Source organism: Sarcophilus harrisii, chromosome 1, assembly GCF_902635505.1.
Source record: "Sarcophilus harrisii chromosome 1, mSarHar1.11, whole genome shotgun sequence".
NCBI lineage: Eukaryota > Metazoa > Chordata > Mammalia > Dasyuromorphia > Dasyuridae > Sarcophilus > Sarcophilus harrisii.
In genome coordinates this window covers 185462827-185480397 of record NC_045426.1, presented here as the reverse complement: position 1 = coordinate 185480397, position 17571 = coordinate 185462827, and the positions used below count along the sequence as shown (strand labels likewise).

The window sequence follows — 17571 nt, the reverse complement described above, 5'->3', positions numbered from 1 at the left end:
TTTTTCCTTTATTTGTTTCTTTGATAATGTACTTTAAACCACATGTTGTTCAAAAATCTTTGTCATGTTTTTCCTCTTGTCCATGCACACCATGCACCATTCTATTACCCATTGATAAACACTGAGCTTTGCTTCTTTGGAGTCTGTATCATTGTTGCATACGTAGCCGTACATCATCCCCAGAACCTTATACTAAATAGTTAAGAAGAAAGAAAAAAATAAATATTTATAATTACCTAGTATGTGCCAAGCACTGTGTTTTATAGACACTAAAACCTGCAAGATGGGGGATATCATTATCCCCATTTTGCAGTTGAGAAAATTGAGGCAGACAGAGATTAAGTGATTTGCTTAGGAGCAAGCAGTTTGTAAATAACTGATGGATTTAAATTCAAGTTTTCTGATTCCAGAACCAGAAATCTTTCCACCAAAGTACCTAGATGTATCCTTGTTTCAAGTAGAAGTTTGAATCATTATAAAGAACCTTGCAATTTCTCAAAGGCAATCTAGACTGCTTTCATCCCTTTTGGTCATTTCCAGGTCCAGATCACATTTTGTAGAGCCATGGAGGGAATTTATTTTATCTAAGTATATGTGTTACAAGAAATTTGTTTTCTTTTCCTTTTTTAATGGGATGGGGTATAAGAGGAAGAAAAAATAGATTTCCACTAATTTTTTTTAAATTGGTAAAGGAGATTCTACAGATTTAAAATGTTGCATTTCCTTTCAAATGAAACCAGAATTTCATTAGTTTTACTTAACTATTTTAGAAAAAACTTCTTTAAAAATGGGAACCATTTGTAATATAAAAACAAAACACATTAATAAAATGAAGTTTTTAAACTAAAAAAATAGGCAAAGAAGTCCTATGGATATATATACATATATTGTATTTAACATATACTTTAACATATTTAACATGTATTGGTCTACCTGCCATCTAGGGGAGGAGGTGGGGGGAAGGAGAGGAAAAGTTGGACAGAAGGTTTTGCAAGGGTCAATGCTGAAAAATTACCCATGCATATATCTTGTAAATAAAAAGCTATAATTTTTTTAAATGGGCACAAAAGGTTTACATATTGCTTTCACCATAGCATGAAAGTCTTAAAGTACTATATAAATGTTAGTTATTATTATTATTTCCCAAAGTTGATTATAAACATCAGTTCACAACATTCACGTGCTTCTAAAAATTCTCATTCATACTAACACAACTGCAAACAAAATATCCTATATAAACATTCAGCCCTGATTTGCTCACATAGAAAATGCAAACATAACTTGTGTCACCTGCTGCAGCAGCTGAAACAGGCATTAATGATATTCCAATCCAACTTTCTCATTTTACAGATGAGAAAACCAAGGCCAAATAAATCAAGTCAACAATAATTTCTTAAGCTCTTACTTTAAGTCACTTTTATGCTAAATGCTAAAAAAACAAACACAAACAGAAAGAAAACCAGTCTCTGCCTTCAAAAAGCTTACGCTCTAATGGAAGAAAACAAACTAAAAGGGAGCTAAAAGGAAGTATGCAGATCCAAGAAAGGCAAATGACTTGCTTGAACTCTTTACTAATAAAGCTGTGTGACCGCAAGTCAAAGCTTTTTCTCCCCAGAGTATCTTATCACTAAATGCAATTTTTTAAAAGTGCTTAGACCCTTAAAAAAATAAGCTCTTAAAATGATATTCTATCTAAAACAATTGAAAAATGGCACTAATAACCAAAGTAGTTCAAAGGAATATTTTATAAAGTTATATATGCATTAAGAAGATGAAGCAGGATTTAGGTCAATAATTTTTAAATTATTCTCTTTGAAACTGAAATACTCTAATAAGACAAATAGATTTGAAAGACATAGAAGGTATCTAGTCCAATCCTTAATTTTACAAATGAGGAAACTGAGTCCCAGTAGATGTGAGTGATTTAGACCCTACATAGTGGTAGGCACCAAAAGTTGGAGTTTGGTATGGGAAGAATTCACAATGGCCATTCTCTTTGGCAAAAGGTAGATTTATTTAAGGGAATGGGTTACAGCAAAAATGAAGGAATACAATAGACCCCAGGAATAGTAAATATGAAATAGAGTTAGAAGAGTACATGAAAGACAAGTTCCTCAGTGGAATTATCCAGTAGAAAGGAAGCAGTCCATGAGGTTGGGGCATATTTTTAGCTGGGCACTTGGCAACCTAAAAGTATTAGTTAGCTGTCAGGAGGAAAAGTGGGCTTGAGAAGCATAGTGGAGTTAGAAGAGACACCACATGGCATATGGGGGAGGATTAAGGAGAAAGACACCACAAGACAGAGTGTCATGGTAGAATGACCCAAAGGAGGGCAGCAGTCATGGGATGGCGCATAAGCAGATTTTATGAAGAAAATTCAACCTTAGGGTTAGCCTAGGATTTCTGCCAGGGCACAGCAAGATGGGACTGCTGAAGACCTCTACAGATGGTGGGTTTCAGGGATTTGATATAACTTGGATTTCAGGCTGAAAGACATCCCCCAGAGGGTGGGACCATGGAGCAAAACTGATCTCTATCAGAGCTTTCTCTCTGCTTGCCTCAGGGATCAATACTTTAGTTTCTCTTGGTTCAGTACACTATTGAGGCCCTTACACTATTGAGGACCTCATCACCAGTCAAGTAATTTGCCCAAGTCATGTAAATAATAAGTGACACGTCTTCTAATTCCATTTATTCTCGTTCTCTCTGTTTCTCTCTATCTCTCTGTGTCTCTGAATTCTGTCTCCATCTGTCTTTCTCTTTGTATGTGTCTCTCTCAGTCTCTGTATCTCTCTCTCTCTCTCTCTATTTCTCTCTCCATTAAAATATATATATGAGTGAGTGTGTGTATATTTATGTATAATAAGTCTATGTAATCTTTCTCTCTCCTCCAGGCTTAGGCTTTACTATGACCATTCAGAGCCATAGGCAAGATTATGAACCATATGAACTTTATCTCTATTAATCCTCCATTCTTTCCTTTAGCAGTTCCCCAACTACAATAACTCTTCCCTCCCCAGACAGATTCCTCTTCTGTCTCATTCTTTCTTCCATATTATATGGAAAGAGTATTTAATTTAGAATCAGAAGATATAGATTCTGGTACAATTTAGGATTTTCCAAAATTAAGGTTGTACTCTAAGATTGTACAAAATTAATATTGTACTCCAGTATTATCCATTCAAGACAATAGTTGGAGCTGCCCATCAGAATGAGTCCGGGAGACTAGAAATAAATCCTGTCCTAATAGAGATGCCCTTGAAAAGAGACTAGTAGCCAATAGTCTTCCTGGCCCTGTCTGTTAGTCACTGTACAGCCCCAGCATGACCTGCTGGGCATTATTTGGCAGCAGCAGCCAAAAGGCAGAGTACCTGCTAGAACCATCACATCATCACTGCCCAGTGACTGCCTGCTCTAGTCCCAGAAGCAGCAGAACTTGGAGAGGAAAGAGCTAATGCTGCTCAACCTTTGCTGTTTTTTGCTGCTTAGTCATTTCAATCATGTCCAACTCTTCATGACCTCATTTGGAGTTTCCCTGGCCAAGTCTGGAGTGGCTTACCAATTTCTTTTCCAGGTCATTTTGCAGATAAGAAAACTGAAGCAAACAGGGTAAAGTGACTTTCTCGGGGCCTCACAGCTAATAAATGGCTGAGGTTAGATATGAATTCACCAAGATTCATCTTCCTGAACCCAGACCTGGAACTCTATCCAGTGCACCATCCAGCTCAACCTTGCAACCATCAGATAGACCCTTCTAGGAAGACACCATCCTAGGAGAAGCAAGCCCATCCCAGTCACAAGCTGCTTAGAAATTTTATGCCCTGGGTGAATAGTCCAGAGTAAATAAATCCAATACTGACATTACGCTTTGCAAGGATCTTTGTGAGGATGCTCTGGAGTAAGAAAGGAGGCTATGGTTCTTTATTCCCAGAGATGGGAGTACAATGTACTTTAAACTCATTCCTACTCTTCTCCATTCCCAAACTGGGTATATTTGTAGGAGACCTCCTGAAAGAAGTAGAAGCCAACCTCCTATAGACTCAATCTACCAGTTGAAGGGTTAATTGGATCAGTGAATCCCAATGCATTAAAAACAACACTGATGAGTTTTAAAGTTCAAAAATATTGAAAGTCCAAAGATATAGTACAATATGCTATCTTAGGATATTAAAGGCCTATTGCTCAGCCAAGTCAAAAGGAGAATGTTTATTGATATTCCAAGTGATCAAAGATTTGTTTTACATGTCTATTGTCATTCATTAATGAACTTCAAATATCAGCTTCTTAAATTCAATATATTACCCTAAAGAGAAAAGTGAATGTTACAGTATTGCCCTATTTTGCAGATTAAGCACCTACTACGGTGCCAATCAGCATGCTAAGCACTCAGGATATAAAGGAGTAAATGACAGTTGCTGCCTTAAAGGAGCTCACAATCTAATGAAAATCCTCTACTCTGGAATTCATTCACTAAAGCTGCTGTAGGAGGACAAGGAAAAAAACTGTAAAGGATCCAGGCAAAAAGAAAAGAAAAAAAATGCAGTTAGTCTCTGGAAATTGTTTGAAAACATATTAAGCAGGTATGAAAGAATAAAAGTTGGCTCATAAGTACAAAGTTTCCCCAACATGGAACAGAATAACTATCTTATTTTACATTCTGAATTGTCAGCTAATTATTACATGGGAAAGTTCTCTGGGTCACTTCTCTTTATACTAAACAGATGTGACCAGGGCAGTGTTTTTTACAAAATAAGATTTCAACAGAGGCATCCTGGAGAAGAGCCAGAAAAGAGTAGATAAACTTAAGGAAAATACAAATATAACAAATGATAAAAGGGAAACTTTGCAACATGAAAAGTTAATTTGACACTTCAAGAATGGCCTTTTTAAAAATAAACATCTATGACTTTAAAATTAGAAAACTATCAACTTGAATCTTTTGCAAATAATATGGATTAATATTTATTCTGTGAAGTATCTCCAGTCCATAAATGTCAGCTGGAATAAAATAGTCAATTAAAGAAAATTCACCCTTCCTCTAGTAGCAGGAAAAAATAGCCTAAATGTCTGTGTGATACATTTTTCATCATGCTTTGATAGCATGTATTCAAAATGACACAATAAATAAATACAAAAAAAGAAAAATATATGGCATACTTTTGATTCCTCAAAATAACAATACATATTTTAAGTACAGAAGAAACTAGTTACAAATATTTATAGGACACATGAAAATAATATTCAATAGACTAAACTATTACAACATAAAGAGCATACTTAATAACCTAAGAAAATAAACATAATGTTTTAAAACAAATCATTTCTATTCTAGTCTAATAAGGAGTTCTTAAGTGAAGGAGAAAGAGTAATGAGACTGTACAGGACCTTTCTCTTTTTTGTTTCTTTCCCCCAGTGTCAAATGTTTTGCAAGCCTTAAATAACAATTTATATAACCTTACATAACCACTTAGAGGCAAATTTAAAGAAATCCAGAGGGAAGTGATATACCCTTGGCCAAAAAAGAGGAGAAAGTTCAAGGTCACAAAGGGACAAACAAGGCAAAATGATGTTTTAGGAGTCTTCTGACAGCCATGTTAACCTCAGGTATTGGGGTGATTGATATAAGTGATTAACCCAACATAAGCAAGAAGTTATAAAAGAATCTTTCTTTAGCTTGTAAAGGTATAAATTGTCAAACCCAAAGCAAGGATACATGTTGACAGTTCTGGTTAAGTGTCCAACCTCCCCTACATAGTCCCTTCTTTATTTTTTTACTGGGGCAAATAACAGACTGAGCAAAAAAGTAATTAAAGGACAAGAGGAGGGAACCCCCAGAGAGTAAAAATTAGACTGTCAACTGGAGTCCTCTCTGTTCTTGTGCTTTGTACATGCTAATCAGGATGCCAGAAACCATGTCACCAATTCCAAGCTTTCTGATAAGCATGAAACAAAGGAACTTTTTTGTTCTAGCTGCCTACGTGGCAGAAACTACTGGTCAACAGCATATCTTAATTCCAACATGCCTTGAAATCCTAGCTGTATCACAAGGCCTATTCAAATCCAGGTAATATGTACAGAACCAGCTGTGATCTAACAGAGAGGGCAAACAGAGCAGACAGAGTTCTGTTCCATATCTGGCCTACTTTTACCCATACTCCTCAGCTCCATTAACAACTTGGAAGAAACATTTTAAGAAAAATGTGGTTCCATGAAAACTAATCCCAATTTCTAAACTTTCTTCCATCCCAATTAGAACACTTATCAATCCTTCACAGGAGGTTTTTAATTGGAAAATTGACAGTTGTAAATCAAAAAATTGAAAGTTGTACATTACTTTGCTTCTTCAGAGAAGGAAAGGTTAGAATGGGGCTAAAATAACTTAATTTTGCTTTTCCCAGGTAAAACCCTTCTATTTGAAAAATGTCTTTATAGTACTTGGACTACCTCAATCTAAAAGAAGCTTTAGATATGCAATCACTTGGTAGATAGTTTATTATGTACTATTGATATTCCTTTTATGTTGTCTCTATGTAAACAGTCAAAAAAAAAAAAAAGTATGCACTTATATATGTCTGTTCTTAAGGGAATCCAGTAGTATTATGTGATAAGACAAGGATTTAGTGAAAGATTCAAAAAGGGTGGGAAGTTTCCAAGAAGGGTAGCTTTGGGGTATTCTAACTGAATAAATCCACATGAACCATAACCCTTAGAATAAAAAGATAGCACTTTTACCCAGAGAAAGGCAGAACTAGGGGAAAAAAGGATTCTTCTGTGGAGGACTTGAGCTTGGCACTTTCCCAATACTCTCTCTACCAGTGAGTGGAACCAGGTGACTTTCCAATGATTGGTTCTTTTTGTCAAGTAGGATCAGGATAGTGATAACGATATCAACTGGTAATGATAGAAGAATAGATAGATAAAAAGGTGGATAGACAGACAGACAGACAGACAGATAGGTAGATGGATGTAGATTGATATTCTGTTTAGTCATTTTTTAGTCATATCCCATTCATTGTGACCCCATTTGGGGTTTTCTTGAGAAAAGTACTGGAGCAGTTTGTCATTTTCTTCTCCAGCTCATTGTATAGATGAGGAAACTGAAGTAAATAGGGATTCCTAGGTTCACTCAGGTAGCAAATATTTGAGGCCATATTTGAATTCAGATATTTCTGACTGAAGCCCAGCACTATATGTACCAGCTACCATACATACATAATATGCATACACAAATACATATATGTGTACACACACATATATACTTATATACCATATAGATATGCATATATACACACATAGCTTTATATATAGATATATATAGCATTTATATATAGTTTTATATATGCTAGTGTTTCATATATATGTATATGTAAACATATATACATGTGTATATATATATATACATTTATATCACTTTCTTAGATGTAGACAATCAAAAAAATAAAACATTAAGTTCTGATTTGTAGCATATATGTGAGTACATAGATATAATACTAACACTGTATATACACATTGTATATATAGTGTATATAAAGATCTAAGGATTTTTATCAAGAAAAAAATTATTTTAGTCTCCTATAAGGACCAGACAGACAACATGGCAAAGAATATAGAGTTCTGAGCATGAAATCAGAGATACCTGAGTCTAAGAGAAAGAGAGAAAAGAAAAGAAAAGAGTGAAAAGAAAGGAAGAAAGAGAGAGAAAGAAGGAAAGAAAGAAAGAGAGAGAAAAAAGAAAGAAAAAAAGAGAAAGAGAGAGAAAAAGAGAGAAGGGAAGGGAAGGAGGGAGGAAGAGGGGGAGGAAGGGAGGAAGAAGGGGAGGGAGGGAAGGAGGGAGAAAGGAAGGAAGGAAGGTTGTAAAAGACCTTCTAGACCAGTTGTATTGGAATCGGCAACCTCCTTACAACATCACTCACAACTGATCACTCAGGTTTTTTCTTGAAGATCCCTAATGAAGGAAATCTAACTTACTAGAATAACCTGTTCCATTGCTGGTTAATTCTGTGTATTAGAAAGTTCTGCCATAACTCTTTGTCAACTCATAGTGCATTTTCCAAAAACCTTAGACTTTTTATATTATGAACTGCTGCCAAGAATGCTTCCTTCATCTTCTGTTTATGAAAATGATTTTTCAATCCAGGTATATGACTTAATACTATCATTATTAAATTATATTTTACAAAAATCAGGTACTCAAACAAGTTTATTTCTCTTCTTTAGGGTTCTGGAGGTCCCTCTGAAGAGGTGGAGTAATTCTGTTCTCCCCAATGTTTGCCATCAATGATCAATGTTCCAATGTCATTTGTTCTATTTATGCATTCCCCCCATGAAACTCACTTCCAAACTCATTGTGGCTATTGGCTGAATCACAGACTTGACTGCCTGCCCTCTATACTGGGTCAAACAGGTTTCACAGGACCAGGTTGAAATGGGTTACTTAGCATTCAGAAAATCCCAAAATGGACTCTAGTTCTAAGACTCATGGTACTTGTTATTCTGACTTTTAATAGTTCACAAAGCTATATATACCTCTAATACTCCAATTAAAGGAAGAAAGGACAAATACAAAGAAACAGAAAAAAAAGGTCTATATTTGTGGGTACTAGGTCAATCCCAGATGGGGAGGCATTGGGCCTCTCCAGCAAGAGGCTTAAGACATCCTTCTGACATAAATAAAAGCCAGTCAGGAACAGGAAAATTTTAAAAGATTTACCAATTTGTGCCTTTTGAATACATCTCAGTCTATTTTAGCAACCAATCAACAGAATTTCTAATAGAACAGAACCAGGAATAGAATGTCTGTGCATATTCCAAATGTCTTTCCCTAAGCAGATTTTCCACCCAATCTCTTCCAGCAACATGAAGAACACATTGAACTTGCTGCAGGAATGGAGTTCCCATTAGTCAAACTTTCATCACATTTTAATGTTTTTGTTACAAGGGGGAATTCATAGGGAGAAAGAGAGAGTGGTCAGGGAAAAGTGACTGGTATAAAAACAAAATGCAAAAGTAAAACTTTTTTTGCTTTGTTTTTTGGCAAGGCAATTGGAGTTAAGTGACTTGCCCAGGTTCACACAGCTGATAAGTGTCTGAAGCTGAATTTGAACTTAGGTCCTCCTGACTCCAAGGCCAGTGCTCTATCCATTGCACCACTAGTTGCCCCCAAAATAAGACTTTTTAATTTTTTTTACATTTTTTTAATCAAAGAGCACATCTATCTCTCTTATTCAATAGGATATAATGAAAGATTTAATGAAGACTTACCTTGATTAAAAAAGAAACAAGCAAATAAAACTTGCATTGTCCCTGTTTAATATCTGCTGGTTCAATGCAAACCAATCTAAAAATAAAATTAGTTTAGATTGGAATTTCTTATTCTCAGTAAATCAGTTTTGCCTTCTAATGAACATGGCCTTTCTTATTTTTCTAAGTGATCACAAATCATCTTTTTAATTATAAGTTCTATAACATTTTGGAAATCAATTTCAACTTAGCCAGAATGTGGTGTTTGGTATTCACTATTTTTCTTTTTTTCATTAATTTTCGTAGTATTTTCATCTTAATACTAGAATCAGAATTTAAAATTATCTCAAAAGGTCATACTCTATTAGTTGACACAGTCCTCCTCAGCTTTCTTGTGTGTTCTTCTGTAGTTATTGTCCAAGAGAAAAATTGTAGAATTCTACAGTTAAATTATTATAGGAGATGGTAAAATCAAAATTATCTTTCCTGTAAATGTCTGAATAAACCAATAAAGGTACAAATCATGGGAGATGAGAAGGTTTTTATTGAGAAGACCTGGTCCAAGCATGAGGGCAGGGTTTGGAGTGGAAAACTTCACTGTGAACCAGATGATTTACATCTTGAAAAAGAAAGAATGATTGAGAGACTGGTAGGATAGCTGTCACCAGGATCTAAATAAGGTGAAACAAGTATAGAGTGAAGCTAGAAAAGGAAAGTTTGCTGAATCATAATGGCAAAGTGAAGGTGACAATGACAGAAGGAAGCTGGAATTGTGTTTACTTTTCCTTTGGACCAAGTGTGATGTAAGGAGTGAGGAGAAAAGAAAAAATTCTTCCAGTATTTTAGAAGGTGGCCTGAGACATAGTTAAGGGCAGCTGGATGATAAAGTGGATAAAACATTGGGCCTGAATTCAAGAAGACCTGAGTTCAAATGTGGCCTCAGACACTTACTATGATTCTTGGCAAGAATTTGCCTCAGTTTCCTCATCTGTAAAGTGAGCTGGAGAAGGAAATGGCAACCATTCCAGTATCTTTGCCAAGAAAACTCCAAATGGGATCACAAAAATTTGAACTTAATTGCAACAACCACAATAACAATATGGAATATAGTACCCCTTGAAAGGGTCTATGTTCTCTGTATTCAAGAAAACAAAACAAATATGAGAGAATACTAAAAAAAAATTTAATTACTGGTTTCAGAAGGCAAAAAAGAAGGATAAGACAGAAACTTCGGAGTGTGCTAGAGCCAAAAGTTTATTGTTAGATTTTCAATGTGAGCATTTATACCTTGAAAATGAGCAAATATTAGAAAATCAAGACTTGAGTCATTATTCTGCTAATTGTCTAGGCTTTAAAAAATGTTGGAAATGATATTACTAATGCAGATGTTTAATATTATTTCCAACATTTACTAGCACATCCCTGAAAGGAGGGTAGAGACTTTATTCTTCATTCTTGAAGAGGATCTTGATTTTGCTAACTTTGCACAGCTCTGCCTCACTTAAATCTAATTCTTGCAAGAGGATCAATGACAAGGTGAAATCATTTATGTGATTTTATTGCAAGTGAATTGGATATAGTTGAGGCAGAGCTGTGCAAAGTCATCAGCCAACTCTCTCCTCCAGAGTTATTGGAATCACATGCAAGCTGGTAATGGGCCAGAATGCAGTGGGAGACCTTGGCCTTTTCAAGCTAAATTCCTTTGCCAGATCTCAATTTATCTGAGCCAACACTCATTCAGTAGTTTCAGGCTAGATAGAAATTAAGTCAAGAGATGGTCTGCTTTGCCTTCACAAAAGAATCAATTTGTAAGAGGAAGACCCTCAGAATTTCTGGATAGAACAGAAACAATTGCTATTTACATTCACTCTGAGCTATCAAAACCGAAACAATGGACAAGTGAGGCTCAGAATGGGGCCTATTATTGGACAATCCATGACAGCCAGTGATTCGTGCTTAAAAGCATAGTCAAAGTAGTTCCTTTACTCCCAATGGGCTTTCTCAAAACCTGTTTATTTTTTTTTGAAAATCAAGAAATCATAAGTAAAAACTACATGAGACTAAAAAGTTAATTGTTCCAGTTTAAAAACTGTATTTATATTGAATAAATCAGTAGAGAAGGAAAAAGCCTAGCCCATAAACCCCCCAAAAACTTGCAAAGTATAAGCAATCAAAATTTATATTCCTTTGGACAGAAAGCCCCATATACAAGGGTTTGACTTCCCTTGGGGACAGAAGGAGATGGAGAAGAGGAAAAACTAGCAACATTGTCCAACTGGAACTGGCCTGTTCTGTCCGCCAGGAAGTAGCTACTAACCACTCACCTCTTGTTGTTTGTCCTTCATTCTTCCTTCATCCTCACCAATGAAATCAAGAGGGTGATATCTTAACTTGCAAATAAATTGGATTTAAGTAAGGCAGAGCTGTTCCAAACCATCAATCCCTCTACCATCATAGTCCAATGGTAAGACATAGGTCCGAACAACTGGTGATGGCCCAGGATGCAGTGAGTAGGGCTGAAATTGATAGAGAAAGAGCAAGGAATGAATTTGTGAGCTAGGAAAAATTTGTGAGTGAATCCATTATAAAAGAAGGAAGCAGTTTGATTCTTGGGGCATTAAGATTATGACCACCCTTCCCTGTAGCTACTAACTCTGGAAGGTTGATTTTTTTGCTCTCCTTTTTCATTTTTCCCCAGTTCCAACTCAATTGTTGATTTGATTAGGAGGGAAGGCTTGTAAAGCCTGATCCAAGTGGTCAGATGCTGATCTAACTAGGAAATACTGTCAGCCACCTGCCTACTGTCAACAACCGTGCTTTTTATCATACAGAACATATCAAAACCAATTTTAAAAGAGTTTCAATTTCTCCTTGATTACTATTAACACGAGTGATAATATTTTGTTACTTTCACTTATAGAAACTAACATGGCAATATTGTTAGGCAATTTATTCGGGACAAATAGACTACATGTACCAAATTGTGTCATAGTATTGAATTCCTGGCACAATATGCCATTACCCAGCAGGGTCCAGTGGAATGGCCTGGCAAATATTCAAAGGCTTGATTGAATGAAAATCACCAGGCCATTGGATTAGGTAATATAGCCTAGCATGCATCTGCCAGGTGCACCTGGGGCTGAAGGTCATATCCTTTCTAGGGCAACCCCAGGGAAAAGGTCAGTCAAAAAATCAAAAATAAAGCAGCTATATATGCCCTCTGTCCCTGTGGAGATGGGAATGGAAGGTCCTGCTCATCATTGGCTCTCTCTTAAGGCACTTTATTTAGTTCTTTGGGTCTGGTTTGATACAGGATCCCTGGGCCTCTTTGAGATGAAATTTAAATCTCTGAAACAGTTTGTCCCCACCCTATATCTGATTTTTCTATGTAAGGTTCAACTCAAGCCACCTTCTACGTGAAATCTTTCTTGATTCTAACCAACTGGTAGCACCACCCACTCCCAAAAAATTTATTTTCTGCAGATGTTGTATTTATTTATCTGTATAAATGTTATTTTGTAAGCTCCCAGGGGCAGAGGTTGTTTTCACTTTTTTCTTGGCTTCCCCGAGGCCTAAAACTGATAGAATTAAATAGAAACAAATCTGGCTTTCTGGTAGCAATGTCCTGACCAAGCCTCTGGAAGTTTCTTTGCATCCCTTGGAATTCCCTCTGAATTGCTCCTATAATGATTTTTCCTATAATGATTTTCCTTGTTGCTGTTCTGTCATTTCTGATTCTTCTGACTTCATAAGGTCCATAGAGTTTTCTTGATAAAAATACTGGAGTGGTTTGCTATTTTCCTTCTCTAGTGTATCCCTATTTTATAAATGATGAACTGGGGTAAATAAAATGTTTTACCCAGAGTTACATAGCTAACAAGCATCTAAGACTGTATTTGAATTCACATCTTCCTGATTCCAAGTAAGGACTCTATCCACAGCCCTTTTTAATGATAGTCTAATGATGCTTATTTGTCCCTTTGGATTATAAGCAGATAACCTGAACTATATATTCTATCTTCAAAAATCCAGGTCCTACTTAATATGTTCATGTATTTTATCTTTTAGGATTTTTTCATAAAAGAGTTGACCCTTTGCCATAGACTTGATTTTTTGATGTATGGGCCATCTTTAAAAGAATAGATCTCTTATTTCAAATGCCATGGGTTATTTACTTGTCTTTTAGCAGGGTGCCAATGATGCTAAATAGTTAATGTTCATGTCATTTTTTTTTTGCCAATTGTATCTTATTTTCCAGAGAACTAGGAAAGTTTGCTATTTAAAGATAAACTCTATTAGTTGTCTAAATAATTGCCTCCTAATACATGTTTTATAAATGTAGATTTTCCCCACTGGATTTTTTTGAAAGGGCACAATTAGTAGTTCTCCACACCACCCACAATGTCATCTGACATTGCTCCCAAGAGAATCATGACTATGGCTATATTTGTATGTCAGAAATGGCTGGCTTGTAAAAGTTAATACATTGAAACAACATTGTTCAAATGATCAAAATGAATCAACCCCATGCATTAATGCAACCAGTCATGCAAAAAAATGGCCCACTTAGAAAGGAAAGAAACCTGAAAAATTATTGATTTTTCAAATAAAGACATTGTTTAACAAAGAGGTGTCAGCATTGATTCTGCAATGAGAGCCTTAATTTCAATAGAAAACTTTAATTTTTATGTTCCTTAAAAGCAGGTCAAGAAGAGCCATTTTCTTAGTTGCTAACATGGAGTGAAAAGTGTTCAAAGAAAGGAAGGAAGAAGGAAAAAGTTCTGGGGTTTTTTTCAGAGATATTGAACATTTTTTTAAAAGATTTAAAACCTAAATTTTCAAATATAGTTTCTTTTCAGAAAAATATTACATCACTGAAGTATCACTAAAGAAGAAGCACCCAATTACAAAAGATCTCTAAAATGAAGTGGCTACAAATAAAATAAAAACTTTCCCTAAAACAGCAAAACAAATATCAATACCTAGTTTATGTTGCTTAAATGGCTTCTATTTTCATATAAAAACCACTAAAAATAATCCTTTTTTTAAAAAATGGATGCTTTTATTGTTGTAGGAGTAATTAATTTATTCCCACTACTTGAAAAATTCCTAGCTAAAAGTCGTTTTTATACTTTCAGGTGAAATGCTAGGATTTGGCCACCAGATGGCACCAACTCCCACTAAAAAAAAAAAAATCATCTTACTACTCAATGACTCATTTAGTGTTCCTAGCTGCTTTTCAGTGAAAGTCTATTGCTAAAGAAATAATGCAGCAACCCAACCCACCCCCTACCCCGAAAAAAATACGTTGTTAGTCACTGAAATTAAGGACACACTGGCAGCAACAAGCACCGCTAATTAATCAGTAAACATGTATTAAATATATTGCTTAATAAATAAGGATTGTACACTTTCTGTGTGCCGGGTAATATGCTAAATGCTAGGGGTTCACAGAAAAAAAAAAAAAAATAGTCCTCACCTTAAAGAGCTTAGTCATGGAAATATTTCATAAGATTTAGAGGCTAGTCCTATCGTATACTTTAGAAAACAGGCCCAAGGAAGTGAAGTCAAGTAAGCTAAGTGACCAACTCTGGAGATAGAAAGAAAAGCTAAATCAGTCTCTGCTTTCAAAAAGTTTACACACTAATCAAATGAAGTGATTTGCCCATGGATACATCTTAAGTAAAAGACTTGGAATTTGAACCTAATGCCTTTTCCAGTATTTCACTGAAACATGAATCTAGAGTTAAAAATAAAAAACCTCAAAGATAAATTTAATTGAATCCTCCTATTTTACAGATAAATAAACTGAGATCCATACTCATTTTGAATTTCCATTTTTGAAAGATAATTAAAAACCTATTGTCAAAAAAATGACAGTTTAAAAAGGAAGACATTTTTATTTCAATATTTTGTTCATGGAAAGAATGCATGTTTAAATTTGTATATGTGATAATTATAGATATTTAATCATGCAGTACATTTAATGGGCAGAATGTTATCAATAATCTCTTCTCCTTTGAGATTCCTTCAATTCAAATCTATAATCCAGGCAAAATTTTAGGAGCTTTTGTTTATAGGAAGCAGCTACAAGGCACAGCAGATAGAATGCTAGGCCTGGAATTAGGAAGACAAGTTCAAATCCAGCCTCAGACACTTACTAGCAAATTGCTTCACCCTGTTTGTCTCAGTTTCCTCATTTGTAAAATGAGCTGGAGAAGAAAATAGCAAACCACTTCAGTATCTTTGCAAAGAAAACTTCAAATGGGGTCATGAAAAGCCAGGCAGGATTGAAAAACAACTCAACAATTGCTTATAGATCTACAAGACATTCCCCTTCTTTCTTCAATGACTTCAGTCCCCTAGTTCATCTTCTATCTCCTTCCTGACTTCATATTGAAGATTTCAACTTGAAAATTAATACTCCTTCAAACACTTTAACTTTCCAATTTGTCAACTTACTTATTTCCTATGACCTAAACCTCCATCCCATCATAGATAAACAAAGATGATTAAAACCTTCATCCTGCCACCATCCACAAATGCACCACTTCTATATTGATGAATTCTGAAATTCCCTGATCTGATCACAATTTATTGTCATTACATTTTTCCCAAATTCTATTTTTTTTTTACTACAATGTGACCAATACGAATCAGATTTGTTTTGATTTAAGGCAGAGCCATCTCCAGTCATCTTGATCCATATCTTGCCATTGGACTCAGATGGCTCTGGAAGGGAAAGTGAGGCAGATGACCTTGCATGGCCCTCTCTCACTTAAATCGAATTTACTTGCATTTCATGGCATCACCTTCTCTTCGAGAACCAATGACAAAAACCAACAATAACAATCACAACAACATGGCTTCCAGTCCTTCAATCCCTCAAATTTTTCCAAGTTGTCACTCTACGCCAGTACCCTTTCTTCTATTCCCCATCTTGAACCTTTCTCTTGAATTCCTTGCTCCCCTTCCTCCTTCAAATATTTCTCAATTCTTCCACCTCCTCATTTTCCATGACCTACTCTTTCATCCTAACTAACCTACACAAAAATGTCATTTTTTATCTTGCCCTCCTCATGTTCAAAACTTCCAAAATCCCCTTAGCAACCAACCTTAATTTATTAATTTTTTTCCCACTCTTCTTCTGTCTTTCCTAATATACGTCTGCTCTTTGTCCACACCCTGACCTATAATACCTTAACCTCTTCATTCTTTCCAAGCACTAACTCCACTGCACTCATTCTCTTCTCTTCAGTGTTTCTTGACCTCTTGCTGAATCATTAATTCTATCATTTAATTGATTTTTCCCTGCCAAGACGCAGCCTTGGATAATTGCCATGACCCACTGTATTTGCTCCTGCACAAATGCTACTCAATGAGGGGAAAGGCGGGAAACAATTCACAAAGCCAAGTTGACTAGGTCTACTATAAACTTATGTTATGTCTTTTCATCTGTATCTTCACCTATGGGAGGCAATCCTACTATACCTCCCTTATCAATTCACTATCACTGTCCATAATGCTTTTTCAAATCTCTTCGAAACTTCTCAAGCCTTCCATGGCTCTTCCCTCCCCTCACCTTCTCAGCTGAGAACTTGTCTTTATCTCACTGAAAAAATTAAGACTATTCTCTGAGAGCTTCCTCTTCTTCCTTCTTCTTTATTTCTTATCATCCAGCTACCTTTTAGCACTATTTCTTCTTTTATTCCTTTCTCACATATTATGGTAGCCCCTATGAACAAGTGATGCTATTCCATCCTGTCTTCTCCATAGATTGCCCCCTCTATCATCCCCTCTCTCCTTATAAACAGGTTGATGTCTCCACCACCCTCAAAAAGCATTTACTGATGATCCCTCCCCCCAAACCCAGTAGCTGTTACCCCATATTTCCCCTCATTTTGTGGCTAACCTTCTTGAGATGACCATCCATATGAGGTGCTTTTCCTTCTTTTCCCCTCACTATCTTTCCAACTCTCTGAAATCTAGCTTCTAAACTCTTGTGCAACCAAAACTGCTCTCTCCAAAGTTACGTAATCATCTCTTTTTATTTCTTTTCTTTTTTTTTTTTTTGAGAGGCAATCAGGATTATATGACTTGCCCTGATAATAAGTATGAAGTGTGTAAGGCAGTACATGTCTATGATGCTCTCCCTCTTCATTTCTAACTTCTAGCTTCCCTGGCTTCCTTCAAGACTCAGATAAAATCCTTCTTTTTACCAGAAGTCTTTAATATCCTCATTACTGCTAGTACCTAACATTTTTTTAAATTTCCAGTTTCTAATTTATTCTATATAAAGTAATGTAAAATAAATAATAAATGTGACAGGTA

At 35.6% G+C, this 17571-nt stretch overlaps 1 long non-coding RNA gene across 1 annotated transcript in view; it reads right to left on the bottom strand.

Annotated features, from left to right (window-relative positions):
• LOC111719045 overlaps positions 1-17289 on the bottom strand; it is a 39360-nt gene extending 22071 nt beyond the window's left edge. Inside the window, exons 1-2 of the long non-coding RNA XR_002769353.2 lie at positions 17153-17289; positions 11565-11756 (exon numbers count right to left, since the gene is read on the bottom strand). This is a non-coding gene — a long non-coding RNA (uncharacterized LOC111719045). The remainder of the gene's footprint in view (positions 1-11564; positions 11757-17152) is intronic.
• Between the last annotated feature and the right edge of the window lie 282 nt (positions 17290-17571).